This window comes from Bombus affinis, chromosome 17 (genome assembly GCF_024516045.1).
Source record: "Bombus affinis isolate iyBomAffi1 chromosome 17, iyBomAffi1.2, whole genome shotgun sequence".
Classification (NCBI taxonomy): domain Eukaryota; kingdom Metazoa; phylum Arthropoda; class Insecta; order Hymenoptera; family Apidae; genus Bombus; species Bombus affinis.
Genome location: NC_066360.1, coordinates 5,776,980 through 5,797,623, shown reverse-complemented (window position 1 = coordinate 5,797,623; position 20,644 = coordinate 5,776,980). Strand labels below are relative to the sequence as shown.

Below are 20,644 nucleotides of genomic sequence, written 5' to 3'. Positions count from 1 at the left end.
ATGAATTAATGAATTAATGAATGTGCAATAAAACAAATTCATTCCTGTTTGAGATGTATAAGAGAATAGAGCAGTGTACGTTAATACTTCAAGTTATTCTGTTACATATAAGATAGTTATTCTGTTACATATAAATTTTATATTTAATAAACCGCTATATGTTATTACTTTAACATATATATACAAAGTGTTCTGACTACAGGTGGCAGGAAATTGAAGGGGGTGATTCTTGAAGCCAAAATTAACGAAAATAAGAATAAAAAAATTATTTTTTCGGTTTCGTTTTTTAGTTATTGAGAATTAAAAATTAGCCGTAATATCTCTGCACGCGAGCAACCCTTTTTACATGTACGAAAGGAGGTCGGTCAAAATAGCGGGGCGCTCAGTGGTCCTCAAACCGAACGGCACATGAGCGGCAGCTCACCTTGTATAAGTTGTAGAGAAGAAGAACACAATATTCAAAGACGTAAACGAATTCGCGCGATCTTTTGCAGGAGAAACGGTAAATTGAACGCTCAACCTCCTTACTCGTGGAGATCCATACACAAAAATCGACACGTATCAACAGAAACAAATTTAAAGATACAATTCTCGGTGAATGTTTTGCCAAAGTCTTAAACGATAAAATCATTGCTCCGTTTATCTCAATTAAATGGATCAACATATTTGAAATATGAGACTTATTACACATGAGACTTAAGAATATATGTACATAAACGTCTAATCGTTTATTATATATCTGTTGAAAATTCGTTCTTCTTCAATTGGGAAACAAGTAAATACGCTGTTATGCGTTGCCGTGAGAAATTGAAAAGTATCGCAAGACATCGTGTAATGTGCTGTGCAAGGTATCATTCAAGATATCACGGAAAACCACGCAACACATCACACGAGATTTAAGCCTTCGCTTTAATATAGCTCAATAAGTATTGACTGACGACTTTGGCAAAATAATGAGGTTTATTTGTTGGAAAGCCATCGGTGAGTTACCGAGTCAGTAATATCCGCTTCTCGTCGATAAAGAGATTTAGGGGTTGGAGTTTCACTCCAACGTTTTTGACTCGATCCTTCTGGAGTGTATGAATCTCATTCGAGAAATGAATATTTTATAACATTGGTACTAACTTGTTATGAGCTAAAATTAATTCGTCGACGGCCAGATGTACATCTCGGTTTTGTCTCCATCACAGACACCAAACGACCACCCTTATTAATTTTATCCAGGAGGGATATCTTTTTAATAAAGTATGGTCGACGTTGTTCGTAACAGATCGTCCTTTTTTGTTTCGAGATCTGGCCCAACGGTGTTGGGATCCAGATCGCCCATTTTCTTCTATCTACTTAAGTCACTCGGGTCCGGTTTTCCAAATGGTCGGGCTCAGGAATTCCTTAGGCGTCTAACCTCGAGAGATTAGATCCGCTGGGTTGTCGGTGGTGGGCACACGACGCCAGTCGGCGATGTTGATTTTGGTTTGTATCTAAGGCATGCGATTTGCATCAAATTCCTGAACGTATATGTTAAGGACTTGATACACTGGAGCACGATGGTGGAGTCAGTCCAGTACACGATCCGAGATATTTATCGTTAATCATCTTTTTATAACGGAGATTACAGATGTGAGAAGCAATGCTCCGCTTAGTTCGAATCTTGGGATGGCCAGTGATTTTAGCGGCGCTACCTTTGATCGCGCTGTAAGTAGTTGAGTCTGGATATGTCCCTCAGAGTCGATGCTACACAGGTATACACATGCTCCGTATGCCCTCTCACTGGCGTCACAAAACCCCTATAATTCTATGTTAATAGCTGCCTTCTAGCCAAATCTGCTGGAAGGGATTCACCCCAATCGATTTTCAATGCCTACATTCGTTCAGGTAAAATCTTTGCTCTAACAATCACTGGCACGAGCAATCCTAGTGGATCATAGATTCTGGCACTCGCAGAACTAATCGTTTAGTAACGCAGGTGGTAGCTGTTTTTGTCCTTTTCGGATAGCCCTTGAAGTATGTCCTTGTCGTTGGAAGCCCATTCTCGGATGCTTAAACCGGCCGATCGGAGAAGTTCAGTAAGTTCTTGTCTGATCGATATTACCTCCTCCTTGAGGGCGTCATCGACATAGAAGTCTCGCTGTAAAACCGCTGGCGCTCGCGGAAATCGATGTCCCTCGTCGTCTGTCAACTGTTTTAGGCATCGGAGGGCTAGCTACGGGGCTGCTGATAGTCCGAATGTCACGGTGTTGAGTTGACTTCCCCGTTGGAATTACGCCATAGAATCAATTGATATTTCCTGTCTTCTGGGCGTACTAGGATTTGTTGAAACATCTTCCGAATATTTTATAACTTTGGACCTCTGTGAAGAGTGTCGTTCAGAGAAGTTTGATAATGTCGTTCGATTCCTTGATTACGGTAAATGATACCAATAATAATAATGGTTGCTCGAGGGATCCGTCGTGAGCTTCGTCATGTGACCTAAGTCTAAATATTCTCGAACCACCGCTTTCAAGTTGTTTGTCGCGTTGGAATCAGCAACGGACTCCGACGTCCCAAGTGAGAAAAGCCTCTCGTTGAATGGCAGGGCGACGATGTATCACTCTTCCTTGATGCGTTGGACATGGTCTCGGAGATATTCCTCACATTGTTGTTCCGCTTCCGAGAAATGTATTTGCCCGCATTTACGCGAGTACTTTTATCATTACATGTACACCAGTGTAGACTTCATCAACATCGATCCCGTTTTCAGCGGTTTTATCGCAGACATTCATTATTTTTGTTTAAATAACTATCAACAAGGACAATAAAAATTTAACTTAAGGTGTATGTTCAGTACGCATTACTGCTATATCGGTCGTTCTTTTGTCAGAAAATCCCAAGATTGCGGATTCTTTAAATTAGTGAACACTCGGCCACAGAATCGGAGTAAAATGGGAACGACTGATCCAGACGACTCGATCTACTAGTTGACGCCTCCACCACTTAGAAGTCGACTCGACGCTCGTTGTTAAAATTATAGTTTCTTTTTTAGATGCTACTTGGTAAGTGATTTTCCTCCATAATCAAACTGGCTCTCTGAGCATCTTTTGAGGATTCCCAGAAACTGCAAACTGTACCTGAAAATAAATACTTGCGTTTAACATTCGTCTTGTCCCGGAAATGGGGTAATTTGAATCTAGTCAAAAGGGTGGACATATCATTTGCGGGAAAATGCGTTAGAACATTGGTTTTCCGTTCTCGTTCTTTCGACTTTTGGGTGATGTTTTACTTCTTCGTTTTGGTAATAATTGTTAATTGAACATGGCAGTGGGGTGGATTAGAAATAACATGCTGTTTTTCGACAATGATCGCGTAGGTTGATTCTATGAATTTTAATCTGCGATTGAAAATTTCTTCCTTTTCAAGTGGTTTTCTTATTCGAAATTACTGTTTGCTATAATTTGTAATTGACGATATTAGAACATCGAGCAATTTTACGTATACATGATTTTTATTACAGAATCAAGTCTTATTTGATCTGAATATTTTCGTAATTTTGTATCTTATTTCCCTTTAATAGAATACGCAATTGACGGAAGTCGAATTGAAAGTTCAACAGTCTCTTCGAAAGATTTTTCCATCTCATATCGATATTTAAACAAATATCGAATCCACCAAAGATATTAAACGTCATGCCGATTAAACATCGTCTACCATCATGGAAGAGTCCTATTTTTAGAAGAAACTGTACATCAATTTCATCGTCTTTCGATTCAATAGGTATTCGTTGATGTTCGATACTTATGAAAATATAAAGAACAAATGACAGATTTTGGAATTGTAAGTCATGGTCCTTTTTTTAAAGAAGTATGTCAGTCATATTGACTGTGTTGTATTAATAATATAACTTTGAATTTCGAATATATTTTCACACGCGAAGGAAAATGTACACGAGAAAGCTAAGAAATCGGCACTGCCTATAACATCCTATAAGAAGAAAATATTTTGTCAGCAAATGTTACCACGAGATCGCCGACCAAGTCTTCTTCACCCAAGGAAGAAATATTGGACGTGAACATTCGGATAATGAAGTTCGTTCGAAAAATTTCCAAGACTTTTCCTAAAATGTCGCCTTCTAGAAAAAGCCACAACATAAACCTCGTTTTTCCATTCAGTCTGAAGATTGAGTTTCCGAAAGACTGATTACATGTGCAATAACGACTATAATGATGACGGTAGTAGAGAGACGTTTGTTTTAAAGGAACGGCCATTTAACGTTGATAGGACTACTGAGGCTGAAGATTTAAGAAATGTCGATGTGATAACAGACAAAAGCAGAGAGAATAGACAAAGGAACAGCAGAGCTTTCGAGCTTCCCAAGCTTTGACGATTCTTTTAAAAACACTGGAAAAGCCAAACTTCGTCAAATATAGTGCCAAATCTACTTCGAAATCCTCTCAAACTTCCGAAGTTGTGACGACTCCTTGAAACACTCCAGATGTAAAGTCAAACTTCGCCAAATGTGATACCAGATATACTCTAAAATCCTCTCAAGCTTCCGAAGTTGTGACGACTCCTTGAAACACTCCAGATGTAAAGTCAAACTTCGTCAAATGTGATACCAGATATACTCTAAAATCCTCTCAAGCTTCCGAAGTTGTGACGACTTCTTTAAACACTCCAGATGTAAAGTCAAAATTCTTCAAACTTCGTGCCAATTCTACTCCAAAATTCTCTCAAGCCCAGCTATTTTCATCTGCTATGATCGAAAATAGTTCAAAAGGGAAGATTCTTTCACCCAGCATACCGGAGAAATCTTTGATTTTCGAAAACAAGTTAATGAATGTGTCGAACAAGTCTGAGAATATTCGAAGATCTAAGAAGATATCTCCGAATCTGCTGGAACGGGCGTTTATCTTCGAAAGCAGTTCAACGCACGACAGTTTCCAAGAATCGAGTAACCCCATAGACTTAGAGTTTCCGTCACGGAGTAAACAATTGAATCGCAAGAAGAAAATAGTTCGAGAGATCGTCCGAAACTTAGATCGTCCGTGCCATATCCAAGATGATAAGAAAGAGTGTTTTGTGAAGCAAATAGTGAACGCTTTAGAGAAGGGAGACATTTCTAGAATGAGAAGCCTATCATCAAGAAGTTCTATGAACGACGAAGACGGCCGCAGTGAATCAGAGAGAAAATCTTACGTCATATCAAACTCCCCAAGAATACGGACTACAGTCATTATGGTCGAAGATCGTCAGACATTCAAGTCTGAAGATTTCAAAGAAGACACGTTGGAAGTCAAAGAGAAAGATGCTGGAGATGATTCTGTTTGTTGGATACTTATACCTAAATGTACACTACCAAGAAGCAGTTCTCTATTGAGCATGTTGAAGTTGTCATCACTTCTAAAAAAAAAACCTCTACACTATCCTTTCTATTTATGCAAGCGCTGAAGCCATCGACAACGTATAGACAAAAGACCTGGGACAAGGACCCACCATAAACAATAGACAGGCGACGTTGGCTTCAGAGTTTTCAGTGTTACCTCATAACACTGCTAGTGTAACCCCAAATTCTTTTATCCTGACGTCACCTTAGGCGACCACTGCTAAATATTCTCCGGACAATTGATACCTCCACTCTAAATATTTTTAGGACAATTGATACCTCTAAATATCCTCCGGACGGTAACACTTCTAAATATCATCCGGTCAGTTAACACCTCGCCACTCTGATAAGGAACACCCAGGAACAATATCCCCTCCATCATTTTTAATTGTTCCTGCTTGGTATTTAGATTCCGAATAATGACGGCCGAGCCAGTCTGAATCATAAGCCGATACTGGAGCATTGTAATATTGGTACTCAAGAGCCTTCGACTCTTGAGAAATAAAGTTTTTATATACATCAGTACGAGAGTTATTTTTTACTTGACACTAGCGTAACTCAAATTGTATTCCTACTTATTATTACACTTCTCTGTTAAGTATATATTTTCTACCTTACAATTTATCCGCGTTTCTCTCTTTATACATTTAATAATATCAACAGTATCGTATCGCTTGAGTATTCTGTAAATATAAAATAATGATACTGTGGTATAATAAAATTAGATATAGTATATGTATATAATAAAATTTAGTGTGTATGTATATGTAATAATAGGTATATCGAATATTATAAAGACTGGAAAGATCGAAGTTACATTGAGAATATTCATATTATTGCCAAATTGTCAAATTGGTGGTAAATAATTTTCAAATTCATCGCAATTCAACTTTCGTCTATTTTCCTTCTCTTTTTTATTGCGAGCAAGTGATTGATCAAAATAATGCAATTTTATATTTGCCAATGATAGGAACGAAGTTTGAATATCGTAGGCATTCGGTGAAATTCAAATTTGCCTTCCTCTTTCAAGCCGAGCTCGAGTCTTAGAATAACGAACTATTTTAATTATGAATTTTCAATCGCTTCACGCATGTTATTTGCATACGAAACTGTATTTCCTATATCTATCTATAATATTGTCTAATATCGGAAAATGAAGAATTTCATTTTGATTGTTTTTTACCGATAAATTTAACTAGTTTTTTTTTTTTTTTGTAGAAAAGTTACATTGGAAGTGATGTTCTATCCATATTATTATCGAAATAATGCATCGATAGTATAGCAAATTAGTTTTATTTTACATTAAGGGGAGGATAAGGTTAATTCCTACAAAAATAAGGCACGTTTTTGTGAATTATTTGCGACGACACAGTTAAAATCTCCTTATTAAATCCAATAATACATTAAAGTATGACATTCGAAGAATATTGTATAAAATATTCACGGAGAAATATTAAAAAATATGACAATGGCAGCAATTATTCGGACGTGTCTCGGAAAAATGATAGAATTGCTCATAACTTGGTGCTGGGTCATCTGAAATCAAAAAATCAAAGTTCATTCGTTAGGTAACAGTTTTCCCCAGTTAGCGCTGGGAGGGTTTTTTGAAATTTCAATTGTTCACTTTTTTGGAACACTTCGAAGGGAAAGTTAGCCGATTTTGCGAAAATTTGCGGCTAATTTTAAAAAAGTGAAAAATTGAAATTTCGGAAAACTCTCCCAGCGTTAACTGAGGAAAACTGTTACCTAACGAATGAACTTTGATTTTTAGATTTCAGATGACCCAGCACCAAGTTATGAGCAATTCTACCTTTTTTCCGAGACACGTCTGAATAATTGCTGCCATTGCCGTATTTTTTAATATTTCACCGTGAAAATTTTATGCAATATTCTTCGAATGTCATACTTTAGCGTACTACTGGTTTTAATAAAGAGATTTTAACTGTGTCGTCACAAATAATTCACAAAAACATGCCTTATGTTTGTACGAATTAACCTTAGCCCCCCCCCCCCCCTTAAATATACTTTTCAGTGTGACTAGGTCAACGTGACTAGGTCAACGAAAATTTTATACAATATTCTTCGAATCTCATACTTTAACGTACTATTGTTTTTAATAAAGAGATTTTAACTGTGTCGTCACAAATAATTCACAAAAACATGCCTTATGTTTGTACGAATTAACCTTAGCCGCTCCTCCCCTTAAATATACTTTTCAGTGTGACTAGGTCAACGTGACTAGGTCAACGAAAATTTTATACAATATTCTTCGAATGTCATACTATAATGTACTATTGGTTTTAATAAAAAAGATTTTAACTGTGTCGTCACAAATAATTCACAGAAACATCCTTTGTTTTGTACGAATTAACCTTAGCCCCCCTCCCCTAAAATATACTTTTCAGTGTGACTAGATCAACGTGACTAGGTCAACGAAAATTTTATACAATATTCTTCGAATATCATACTTTAACGTACTATTGTTTTTAATAAAGAGATTTTAACTGTGTCGTCACAAATAATTCACAAAAACATGCCTTATTTTTGTACGAATTAACCTTAGCCGCTCCTCCCCTTAAATATACTTTTCAGTGTGACTAGGTCAACGTGACTAGGTCAACGAAAATTTTATACAATATTCTTCGAATGTCATACTATAATGTACTATTGGTTTTAATAAAAAAGATTTTGACTGTGTCGTCACAGATAATTCACAAAAACATCCTCTGTTTTGTACGAATTAACCTTAGCCCCCCTCCCCTTAAATATACTTTTCAGTGTGACTAGGTCAACGTGACTAGGTCAACGAAAATTTTATACAATATTCTTCGAATCTCATACTATAATGTACTATTGGTTTTAATAAAGACATTTCAACTGTGTCGTCACAAATAACTCACAAAGACATCCTTTATTTTATACGAATTAACCTTAGCCCCCCTCCCCTTAAATATACTTTTCAGTGTGACTAGGTCAACGTGACTAGGTCAACGAAAATTTTATACAATATTCTTCGAATATCATACTATAATGTACTATTAGTTTTAATAAAGACATTTCAACTGTGTCGTCACAAATAACTCACAAAGACATCCTTTATTTTATACGAATTAACCTTAGCCCCCCCTCCCCTTAAATATACTTTTCAGTGTGACTAGGTCAACGTGACTAGGTCAACGAAAATTTTATACAATATTCTTCGAATGTCATACTATAATGTACTATTGGTTTTAATAAAAAAGATTTTAACTGTGTCGTCACAAATAATTCACAGAAACATCCTTTGTTTTGTACGAATTAGCCCCCCTCCCCTAAAATATACTTTTCAGTGTGACTAGGTCAACGTGACTAGGTCAACGAAAATTTTATACAATATTCTTCGAATATCATACTATAATGTACTATTGTTTTTAATAAAGAGATTTTAACTGTGTCGTCACAAATAATTCACAAAAACATGCCTTATGTTTGTACGAATTAACCTTAGCCGCTCCTCCCCTTAAATATACTTTTCAGTGTGACTAGGTCAACGTGACTAGGTCAACGAAAATTTTATACAATATTCTTCGAATGTCATACTATAATGTACTATTGGTTTTAATAAAAAAGATTTTAACTGTGTCGTCACAGATAATTCACAAAAACATCCTTTGTTTTGTACGAATTAACCTTAGCCCCCCTCCCCATAAATATACTTTTCAGTGTGACTAGGTCAACGTGACTAGGTCAACGAAAATTTTATACAATATTCTTCGAATCTCATACTATAATGTACTATTGATTTTAATAAAAAGATTTTAACTGTGTCGTCACAAATAATTCACAAAAACATCCTTTATTTTTGTACGAATTAACCTCAGCCGCTCCTCCCCTTAAATATACTTTTCAGTGTGACTAGGTCAACGAAAATTTTATACAATATTCTTCGAATCTCATACTTTAACGTACTATTGTTTTTAATAAATTGATTTTAACTGTGTCGTCACAAATAATTCACAAAAACATGCCTTATTTTTGTACGAATTAACCTTAGCCCCCCCTCCCCTTAAATATACTTTTCAGTATGACTAGGTCAACGTGACTAGGTCAACGAAAATTTTATACAATATTCTTCGAATCTCATACTTTAACGTACTATTGTTTTTAATAAAGAGATTTTAACTGTGTCGTCACAAATAATTCACAAAAACATCCTTTGTTTTGTACGAATTAACCTTAGCCCCCCTCCCCTTAAATATACTTTTCAGTGTGACTAGGTCAACGTGACTAGGTCAACGAAAATTTTATACAATATTCTTCGAATCTCATACTTTAACGTACTATTGTTTTTAATAAAGAGATTTTAACTGTGTCGTCACAAATAATTCACAAAAACATGCCTTATTTTTGTACGAATTAACCTTAGCCCCCCCTCCCCTTAAATATACTTTTCAGTATGACTAGGTCAACGTGACTAGGTCAACGAAAATTTTATACAATATTCTTCGAATGTCATACTATAATGTACTATTGGTTTTAATAAAAACGATTTTAACTGTGTCGTCACAAATAATTCACAAAAACATCCTTTGTTTTGTACGAATTAACCTTAGCCCCCCTCCCCTTAAATATACTTTCCAGTGTGACTAGGTCAACGTGACTAGGTCAACGAAAATTTTATACAATATTCTTCGAATCTCATACTTTAACGTACTATTGTTTTTAATAAAGAGATTTTAACTGTGTCGTCACAAATAATTCACAAAAACATGCCTTATTTTTGTACGAATTAACCTTAGCCCCCCCTCCCCTTAAATATACTTTTCAGTATGACTAGGTCAACGTGACTAGGTCAACGAAAATTTTATACAATATTCTTCGAATGTCATACTATAATGTACTATTGGTTTTAATAAAAAAGATTTTAACTGTGTCGTCACAAATAATTCACAAAAACATCCTTTGTTTTGTACGAATTAACCTTAGCCCCCCTCCCCTTAAATATACTTTCCAGTGTGACTAGGTCAACGTGACTAGGTCAACGAAAATTTTATACAATATTCTTCGAATGTCATACTATAATGTACTATTGGTTTTAATAAAAAAGATTTTAACTGTGTCGTCACAAATAATTCACAAAAACATCCTTTGCTTTGTACGAATTAACCTTAGCCCCCCTACCCTTAAATATACTTTTCAGTGTGACTAGGTCAACGTGACTAGGTCAACGAAAATTTTATACAATATTCCTCGAATCTCATACTTTAACGTACTATTGTTTTTAATAAAGAGATTTTAACTGTGTCGTCACAAATAATTCACAAAAACATGCCTTATTTTTGTACGAATTAACCTTAGCCGCTCCTCCCCTTAAATATACTTTTCAGTGTGACTAGGTCAACGTGACTAGGTCAACGAAAATTTTATACAATATTCTTCGAATGTCATACTATAATGTACTATTGGTTTTAATAAAAAAGATTTTAACTGTGTCGTCACAGATAATTCACAAAAACATCCTTTGTTTTTTACGAATTAACCTTAGCCCCCCACCCCTTAAATATACTTTTCAGTGTGACTAGGTCAACGTGACTAGGTCAACGAAAATTTTATACAATATTCTTCGAATCTCATACTATAATGTACTATTGATTTTAATAAAAAGATTTTAACTGTGTCGTCACAAATAATTCACAAAAACATCCTTTATTTTTGTACGAATTAACCTCAGCCGCTCCTCCCCTTAAATATACTTTTCAATGTGACTAGGTCAACGTGAAGACACAGTTGTGATGTTCAATGCTGTAAACTATGCGCAACATAAGCGTGTACAATGTACGTGTTTGATGGAACATAGTATTGTTCATTACATATACAATTTATTCATGTGTTCAATGAAAAATCTTTTCTCTGGTGATTCGAACAAATGCCAGAATACTCTGCGATAGTCACTGTATCTCTATATAGAAATAAACTGTCTTCCGTTTTAATTATAAAACACAAATGATGGATAATTGTATCGCACGTGGTGTAAGAAATCGTACGTATTACACACTAAATGTCATATTTTTGATATTTCAAATAAGTTAAACAGGTAAGTTTCAAATAAGTAAGCTTATGTAAATTGAATATGACGAAAAAGATACAAATACCACAATATGAACTCGTAATAATAAATTACTTTAAATAATTATTGCAAACAAAAAGGAGGACTTCAGTAAAAAGAAATCGTAATAATAAATTATTACTTTAAATAATTATTACAAGCAAAAAGGAAGACTTAAATAAAGAAAAAAAAAAAAAAGAAAAACGAAAATTTTCCTAAAAGAGAAGTGTATCAGAATTTCTAGTACATGAAGAAAATGTGTTTTCGACCAATCGCGAGAAAACACGTCAGCGGAAGTCGTAAGTTCCCGTTACGATTATAATAATGCACGCCGCGAATAGATCGATTTCCGTCGAGATAATAGGGGCGGTTGAGGTGGTATAACGCTGCGATTCGGAGTTATAAACTATATATTATCAACAAATAGATACAATGAACTTACGTCGTTGCTTATGATGTACATCGCAGACGATGATTTGGCGTATGAAGATGCGATATACGTGCACAACATCCTTCGGTGGTAGAGCAAGCCCCTTAAAGTTGAGTTTCTTGTTGTAGTTCTTGTTGTAGTTGAAAAGTAGCAATAGAGAAGACTGACGTTCAGCTCTTATGCAGTTACGGAGGAAAGCTCGGTGTGGGTGTGTTTTCTTGAACGAAGAAAGCGGATTCGTTGCTCACACTTTTCGTTAGTAAGGTGGGGGTAACGATGCGCGATGCCTATTGGTTCTAGTCATGTTAATAAGTAGTGAGAGGGGAAGGAAACTTTCTACTAACTTTGCTAGGTGATGTCGTTGTTTACGGGAAAAACCGGATTTTCCGTTAGATAAATTTCCGCTTCTTCCGTTAGGTCACTACCCGTTGTCTCCGTAATTTCTAAGAGCGTCTAATAAATCTAAGGACCTTTCTAATAACCTGCTTTAAACCGGAGAACTTTCTAGGCTTACAAAGTCCTTCAGGACAAAAGGATTAACTTGAAATATGTGTTAAAATAATGACGTTAAAAATTAAAATTTTATGCCGGGGCCTTAGGTTTATTGAGGGTCTGTCTAATGGTGCTTGGGCCTTTTGACGGTCAGACATTGAAGGATTATCTTATGCGACATAACACACCCCACAACCGAAATTCATTGTTTATTGTGGATATTACATATATGTAATACCAATCTTCTTGGAGAATAAACGTTAAAAAAAAAAAAAAGAAAAAAAAAAGAAAAAAAAAGAAAACAACGTGGGAAACAAAGATGTGTCGCAGGTTCCGTGTCCCGTCTATTCTGTACCTCGTCTGCAATCTTTTAGGTAGTTTCTCAATCTTAATCGAGTAGTTCCGATATTTCCATATCGGTTTTTCATATTTATGCTACTTCTGTGCTAAGGAATATCGTCATTCTCGTGTATTAACGTTTTAATTATAAAATACAAATGATGGATAATTGTACTGCACGTGGTGTAAAAAATGGTACGTATTACACACTAAATATCATATTTGTGATATTTCAAATAAGTTTTGATATTCTTATATCATTTGTATCATTAAGCATACTTAAGCTTATGTAAATTGAATGTGACGAAAAAGATACAAATACCACAATATGAATTCGTAATAATAAATTATTATTTTAAATAATTATTACAAACAAAAAGAAAAACTACAACAAAAAGCAAACGTTCCAAAAAGAGAAGTGTATCAGAATTTATAGTACATGAAGAAAGTATTAAATATTTATACGATATATCTTCATGTTGTACCAAGTTATAAAAGTTATACAAATTTGAAAGATTTAAAGGAAGATGAAATATACAGTTCCTTAGAAAACGACTTATTGGCTGCAGTACGGACACGAACCAAAATCATACTGGAGGCCTCTGGTGATGTTTCGAGTAATCGGGGCCTTATCTTGATCGGCAGAGCCGTGAAGATGACAATTTCTATAAAAAATCCTTAATCTTAAATTCAGGCACATGGCGTTGAAATATTTCCCAGTCGCGCAGCCTCCTAGAGTCTCTGGATTATGAACGCGCTATGATCCGGTGAGAACAGCGAGCAAGACCGGGAGGACCTTCGCCCAGAGGTAGCCGCGGTCGACACAGAAGCAACCTCCTCTTAGAGCATTTCGAGGAAACAAGAAGCTATCCCGTCAGCGGTGGCGCTAACGCTCAAGGAGCAGTCGAATGAAACATACGCGGAGGTTGAGGCGAAGTCCAGAAATAAAAACAGAGATAAGGCATCCGCGTACGCCCGACGGCACTGACTCAGGTACTGGATTTCGTCTCGCTGGCAGCGACGCGAAAGCTGTTGTAGGGTGACAGATTCCCTGTAAGATCGTCGTCGGTAAAAATCCAAACCATTGCACGGAAATAATAATATAATGCAGCGTTTCAGGTGCCTCGAAGTAGTTGTGTCATCTCGCCGATGAACCGAGGACATGTATGTTCTGCCTTCGCCCCGAAATATCCTTTTTGCGAGGTGCTTGGGGCGCCTACGCCCCGTCGGATGAGATGCTCGGCGTGTGCCCTCCCCAGGACGAAGACGAGAAGGCTGGCTCGCCGATATACGTGTACGATATTTATTATAGAACATATGATAAAAAATAGTGTTGTTATTGATTATGAAAATTCTATTGTATCTATATAATGTAGTATTGAGGAATAATCATAAGAAAAGAACTCTCTAGGAGTACGAATTACAATGTACATAGGAAGTGGAAATGTAAACAGGCCAGAAGGGACGTGAAATTCCATCGATGTGTCCGCGGCCTGTAAGAAAAGTAATTACTTGGAAACGACGTACGTGAACATCGATGGTCATGAACGGCTACGGAACACGTGTGTGTGGTGGGGGTATAAAAACTGATGATAAGCGGATGGTAGAGAAAGTCACGAGTCGTGAGGAGTTATTTGCGAGAAGTGAGTTGTCACTCAGTGGTTGACTAATTGTGACCAATTTAGTTATTTTATTTGCATTACATTATTACTTCGAAAAATAGCTCTAGGTTAAAAAATTATAGTTTGCCGTTGCAATCATTATAAATAAATCTATCGAATAAATAATCTTTAATAAGGTATCATGTTCAAAAATTTTAAAAGTTATCACTATATTTTTTCAAGTTTAACCTACGATATATTAAATTCTACGTTTAATTCTGTTCTAGGATGAACAACTATGGTAGAGTCGCATATTCATATTGCAATTGTATTCTTCACAATTTCATAGTAAAATTTAACTTTAATTCCAAACACAATTTTTTTTTTTTTTTTATTTATTTATTTAAATTCACTATTTGTCCAATTTGGACATTTGGTGGAATTTTTTAGCGGTTACATTAGCATGTTGGTGGCTACCCCCAGCGGGGTATCATCCTCGTGTTTGTTAGGTTATGTCCTTTATAAGGTCTGCTGGGTGCTTCCTTTTTAGTCTTCTGTCCATATTTGTGATTTTGTATGTTTCCGCAGCTAGCCGGTTTATGTGTGTTGCTATTCTTGATTTGTATTTCTCGGAGTATCTGCTGATTTCTTCCTTGACCGTTGGCATTCCCAGGTCCCTTCGTATATCTTCGTTTCTGACGTACCAAGGTCCGTTTACTATTGTTCTGAGGATTTTAGCCTGTATTACCTCTATTTTGTTTATATGGCTCATTGCTGCCGTCCCCCATAGTGGTATTCCGTACGTCCAGATTGGTTTTATGATCGTTTTATATATTTTTACTTTATTTTCTGTGCTTAGTTTGGATTTTCGGTTTGTTAGCCAATACATTTGTCTCCTTGTTTTCTGTATTTTTTCTACTATTGATTTGATGTGTAGTTTCCAGGTAAGTTTTTGATCTAAGTGGAGTCCTAGGTATTTGACATGCTTTGTTTGCGTTATATGCGTACCGTTCAATAGGATGTTTGGTGGTATCTTTTTCCGTAGCGTGAATGTAATATGGTTGCATTTATTGGGGTTTGCTTTTAATTGTTTTTCTTGTAGCCAATTTTCTATTTTTACGATATGTTCTTGTAGTATTTTGACTGCCGTTTCTGGGTTAGTATGCCTGACTAGTATAGCTGTGTCGTCCGCGAATGTCAATACTGTGCTGTTGGTAGTTGTTGGTATGTTCGCCGTGTATAATGTGTATAGTATTGGGCCTAGGACGCTTCCTTGTGGTACCCCGGCCTTGATGTCTTTAACTTGAGAGTGTGTGTCCTTGATTTTTATTACGAAGGTTCTGCTGCTTAGGTAGGATTTTATTAAGCGGTGTATTTGCTCCGGGAATTGTTTCCTAATTGTTTGTAGTAGACTTTCATGGTTAATTTTATCGAATGCTTTCTCTATGTCTATAAAGAGGGCTGTGCAGTATTCCTTGTTTTCTAGTGCTACTATTATTTCGTTTATAAGCCTGTGCATTTGCTCTATCGTGGAGTGTTCCAAACACAATGTTGAGATTTTTCATCGAATACTTATTAGATTCTAAATATTGTTATTTCACTATATCTATATATTCTACTATATCAGTACTTTATTAATTTTAAATTGGATTTTATCATCGAATAAAGATTAATATGTATGAGAAATAAACTTATTTTTTCATAATTTTTGTTTCAATTATTGGCAAATCTTTACCATTTTATTTCACATTCTCTCTTTCGTTCTCTAAATCCACGTGAATATTGTTAAAACGAGTAACGTAGATGGATTGCACATACAATAATGCTACGATACTTGCCGGTCACGATGGTCTTCCTAATTACATGAAAGTCATCGCTCACTGATGGAGGAGTTTCGCTCAAGAGGCCCTGGTCTTAATGTTCTCTTTAACATAGCGCGAAACTCGATAGCTGAGTACTGTAAGATAAGACAATGTTAATATTATTTTTAATATTTGTCGAGTAAAAGTTTTGTCAATGTTACAACGAGCTTTTTCTAATTAAAATAGAATTAGATATAATATGAAGCATAGTTGCTCATTTAATTACGTCAGTGTGTATCTTTTTCGTCCATTACATATGCATATACATGTGATTTATATCGTGTTCGATCTTATGTTAATTGAAAAAACTTTACAAGTGCGTTGATAAAAATTTAATTGAAAAAAGGAATTCTTATTATTTAATTAGTATTCTCTTTGTAAGCACTTAAATGTGGATCAATTTACGCTCTAACCGATACATGTACGATATATAATATATAGGTAGATATAGTAATATAATATAATAATATAGTATAGTATAGTAATATAGTAATATAATATAGAACGATAGAGTTGAAAAATACGTGTTGGTGGGGCGTGCCGCTTCCAGCTCAACACTTAGCTCGTATTTCTTCCAAGTAAAATCTCAGCTTCTTATTGTATATACGACCGTAATCGTGATCGCGATCATTCGATTGTCTGTACCACCACTGCCACTCTATTCTCGTGGTTATGTCACATGGCATGAAAGTTCCATTTTTGCATGAAATAACAAAAATTCCGACAGAGCTAAATTTTGGTAGAGACCTTTTGGCACTTTATTTCTACACCAGTAGAAATAAAGTGCCAAAAGTCCCCATCGATTCCATGGGTGCTAAAAAAAAAAAAAGTTATTCAAGGTCAAAGTAAAAATTTTCGGATTTTTTGAATTTTTCTTGAAAACGATGAGTTTTATCGAAAATATAGCCCGGACAAAAATTGTAGATCATAAAATTATCTACAAAAACGTTCCTAGTACTTTTTTTCCTAAGAATCACCATTCCTAAGATATCGCCATTCTAATAGTTGAAGGAGTTACATTCTACATGATGATTGCCAGTTTACATTGGATGAACTAGAGGATGTTAGTAAAAATGTAGCTTTAGATAACAGAACTATAAAAATACGATTGAAAGTAAAATATGGTAGTAGAATTATGATTACAGAAAAGCCGGGAAAATTAACATTTATTTGTTTCTTCGACAATTACCAAGACATTTTAAGTCAAGCTTGGTCTGATAAAAAAACTGGAATGAAAAAGAAGGACGGTTAAGAATTTTGAAAGCCGCGGCAGCAATTATTCGTGACGATATTCAATCTTGTGTGTTTGATAATATTATATACCCCCCACCGAGTAGAATGTTCGAGAATATAAACACCGATATCCCGGATTCATTGTCATATTTTTTGGAACGAGTCATTAGTTATCGACGACGAGTCATTAGTCACAAGTTAGTTTGTACAAATATTAGCCATAAAACTACGTCATAACAGATCGTGGAATAGGCTTATTGGGGAAACCACGTTAAAAAAAAAGCACCAAGTAACCTATAGATGGTGTGAAAATGTGTGCATATCACGTAAAATGTAACTCCACCAACTTTTAGAATGGCGATATCTTAAAACTTATCGTTTTCAAGAAAAATTTAAAAAATCCGAAAATTTTGGTTTTTATTTCTATTGGTGTACCCAAGATCTCTACCAAAATTTATCTCTGTCGGAATTTTTGTTATTTGAAATGTCTATTTTAACCGGACTAATGTTTACTCTCTTATCTCATTGCAGAGACTATAGATAAGATAGAATTTCGTTTTCATTCTATCATATCTCTCCTACCATCGCACGCATTGTCGCTATGGTGATAAAAATCGACGGGAACTATATCGAACCCAAGTAACATAGAAGGATGACTCGACAGCATTGGCGTAGCCTGCTAAATAAAGTGTCATTTATTACTAAACTAAATAATTTCTTTACTTTATATATAATAGTATGTACACAGTTTGTCCCGAAGATAGGCGAGCTTTTTAAAAATAATAATGCAGAGGCATCGTTTCTAAGAAAATGTTTTATTTTATGCAAAACACATTTCTCCTGTCGCGATACACGTCCTATTTGCATGCCCACTAATGCGTCAAGATGTGTGTGTGATGCGTGTGTGAAATTGCGTGAAGCGATTATATTTTAAAGTGACAACGAATACGGGAAAAAACGAAAATCATGGCCTATAGAATAGATATAAACTAGGTATGGAAGGAAATACGCTGCCAGTAAGAATAGTTGTAACGGTGTTCTTTGTGTCATGAGAGGATTTCAAGTCAATCCCCATTGAGAAAAAAGAAGCAATGCAAAAAAAGAATAAAAAATTAAATTTGTAAACGTTTTAGACACACATTTATTATGATAAATGAATTATTATTATAAGAGCGATGATTTTACTTATTCTTCTGAGTTATTCATTAAATTACTTTCTCTTATTAGTGATTTGCAAAAAAAAAAAAAAAAAAAAATATATATAATAAGACAACATAAATATATCGAGAACAAAATTTTTAGCGAGAGATTAATAAATAAATTAAAGAATTTTGTTAATTTTCTATATATACTAATGATGAGCGATATTGATGATTCAGAGAAATTTAATTTTTCTCCATAACAATAATCATAATAAAAAGCATATTTTTAATAACACTCTGAGGCAAATGTCTCATCTTCGCTTCAATTCTTATTTCTAGTTTCGAATGACACGATTCTCAAAAGATAAACTTGGTCATTTTATTTCTACTTCAATTTTTATTTCTATTTCTGTTGTATGACAAAATTGTAAATATTCATCAATGTCACGCTGATAGAAAGAATATGATGTAACGCTATAAATTAATTTCTTGTACTAACAGATGTATTCAATAATAATATGTACAAGAAAGAGAGCCTGTATCTACTTACCTGTAGCTTGTCGATATTTTTATATCGAATGAAGCAGAAAATAGGCATAGTGACCATTTAGTATTAATTTGTACGTATTGTGATTGTGTATTTTTACTCTATATTTTACCTTTATAAATAATTTATTGAAACGGTAGATTATTTAGTAAAATAAATACATGAACAAACAATTCCTCCAATTTCATTTTGTGTGTGTTTCTCTACATTTAATAAATATTAAATATCAAATTGATTTTATTAAAAGAGAATGTTATCCGACAAGTCTTTCTGTTGCAATTCACATGAGACTGCGATTGGTCTACGCCATGAAACAAAACGGCCACGGGAGGACATGATAAGAAACCCATATCGCATGGCGTAAGTGACTATTCGTTTCATAGAAGGATAAACAGCTATTGTGTTTAACGCTGCGTCACACTTCGCCCTCTATGTATAATAGCATCAGCGATATCTCAAATTTAATCTTCCCAGTCCTAGCACAATCATTCATATATGACCATCACATACTTGATATTTGGCCAAGTATACGTCAAAATTTACTTGAAGCGTTAATGGATTAAAATAAGGAATTTAAATGATTTTGATTTGATCATGAACCGATATGCTCTTATTCGACAAAACGACAATGAAATAAAAAAAAAGAGAACAAATTATTGAAGGTTTTCAGAATTTAGAATTTTTAGGCAGAATAACGACGTGTATCGGTGAGCACTCAGGTACTGATTTTTATGATAAGAGACATGCTCGATGATTGAAATCAACTATTAGTATCCTTTGCTTCAAAGAATGCAATTAAAACTATTATTCAATTATCAGATGTATTACATGCTATTTTAGATATTTTATATAGTATAGGGTTGATAACTTGATGGAGGTGTTGTTTCCGATCAAGGTGCAAGAAATTTAAGTATAGCAGAAAAACGAGTTAGTATTCAAAATCCTGATTTTATTAGAAATGGAGAAAGAAATTCTGCTTGTACGTCTTAAAGGCTTAAGTAGTGCATAGGGAAAGTCGTGGATTGACAGCGTTCGTAGCCCCTCCCAGTCCATCCTCTCCCATCCCCTCCCTAATAGGCTAGCGAACTGTCCTGTTTTTGCGTCCAGGCTTTCAGGACATAAATTAAAATATCGTACATAAGCACAGCGCAACAGCGGCTTAAATTTAAGTTACAATAATAATCTTAAAAAAAAAAAAAAAAAAAAAAAATGTAATAATGCATGGCCACGTCGTACCGTCGCGTATCGATACTTTTGCCTGTACCGCCCTACAATTAGAATTCAGCGTTTATTCTGGAAAAAAAATCATGTAAAAAAAATATGTAAAAAACCTGGAATTAATAAACAAAGATAAAAAAGAAAAGAAAAAAAACAGCGTTCGTAGCGTCACGACTTTCCAACGTTGGTTGACGCGAGTTCGATTCTCGTCGAGCTCGATTTCGTTTTAAGTTTCGTGATTCCAGACTTTGCGAGACTTTTGGTACTTCTATAAAAATGTTGCCAGCTTGTTTAGTCCTTAGTTTAGATTAGTAACTCGTGAAAATTTTAGAAAACTAT

General features: G+C 35.0%; 1 protein-coding gene across 1 annotated transcript in view; it reads right to left on the bottom strand.

Annotated features, from left to right (window-relative positions):
- LOC126926169 (telomerase reverse transcriptase-like) overlaps positions 1-19,601 on the bottom strand; it is a 57,286-nt gene extending 37,685 nt beyond the window's left edge. The window contains exon 1 of the mRNA XM_050742304.1: positions 19,598-19,601. The gene's annotated coding sequence lies outside the window, so the exon portion shown is untranslated. The remainder of the gene's footprint in view (positions 1-19,597) is intronic.
- Between the last annotated feature and the right edge of the window lie 1,043 nt (positions 19,602-20,644).